Here is a 1,314-nt window from a genome sequence, read left to right on the forward strand (position 1 = left end):
TGATAAAGCATAGTACTTATCTAAAAACAATTAGTGAAGCCGCGGGTTGAATCCAGTAATGTACCATACATTCAACACAATAAATCATCTTTATCATATACATAATAAAAGATATGTACCAATTATTTTACATCCCACAAGGAGAGCTGCATAATTTTATTAAGGTTAATTAAAGTATTTAAAACTGCGCTACAGAGAAGGGTTGTTTAATTAAAGGGGTGAAACGTGTCGGAATTTTATGTAAATTTTGGTGAAAAAAATTAATTTGACTTTCTGCTTTATGTTTAATTACATGCGAATTAAAATTTGATGAAATATTGTAATTACATTTATTTTTTACTAGCAGTCCGCCCCGGCTTCGCCCGTGGTACATGTTTACGTTTTCTCTACATAAGAACCATCCTCGTACTTCAAGGAATATAATAAAAAAAGAATTATCGAAATCGGTTCAGCCGTTCTCGAGTTATGCGCTTACCAACACATTTTGCGATTCATTTTTATATATAAGATATGTATTGCTCATTGTTTTATAGTGAATAGATTTAAATATGAATTAGGTAAACATAGAGTGCATAATAAGCGTTGACGAAGGAAATAAAAACTTAACAGGTACATTTTTTTTTTTTTTTTTTTTTTTTTTATTCATAACAGAGCAGGCATTTGACCGCGATCCCGCCTGGTGGTAAGCGTGGATGCGGTCGATCGCAAATGATGCCTGTCCTGAAAAAGCCTATTCACTCTGGTTTTAAACAATTCCAAATTATAGTTCTCAGGGAACACAGAAGGCGGGAGGGAGTTCCACTCCTTCGCAGTTTGAATTAAGAAAGATCTTTCAAAGCGTTTAGTGCGTAATCGAGGTATATCTACTACGAACGGATGAAAGCCGGCCGCTCTTCGCGAGGTTCTATAGTGGAATGGAGATGGCGGAATAAGATTATGTAGCTCGGATGCACACTCACCAAAGTGCAACCGGTAAAAGATAGAAAGGCAGGCTATTCTTCTACGGTGTTCTAGAGATCCAAAACTTTTGGTAATTAGTTTAGGTTCGGCTATAAGTCTTTTCGCGCGTTTTTCTATTGAATCTAGAGCTTGAAGATGGGTTTTTGCAGCGCCAGCCCATATGTGGCTGCAATATTCAACACAGGACCGCACTTGAGCATGGTACAGTCTGAGGAGTTGGTCAGGTGTGAAATATTGCTTTACTTTGGCCAGGATTCCAAGCTTTTTCGCTGCAAGTTGAGCTTTAGATTCAATGAAATGACCGTAATTAAGGTTCGATGAGACGGAGAGGCCAAGCAACTCAAGATGGTCAGA

This window comes from Colias eurytheme, chromosome 5 (genome assembly GCF_061535395.1).
Source record: "Colias eurytheme isolate Ceu_HAF_F1 chromosome 5, ilColEury1 Martin Lab GWU primary, whole genome shotgun sequence".
Classification (NCBI taxonomy): Eukaryota; Metazoa; Arthropoda; class Insecta; order Lepidoptera; family Pieridae; genus Colias; species Colias eurytheme.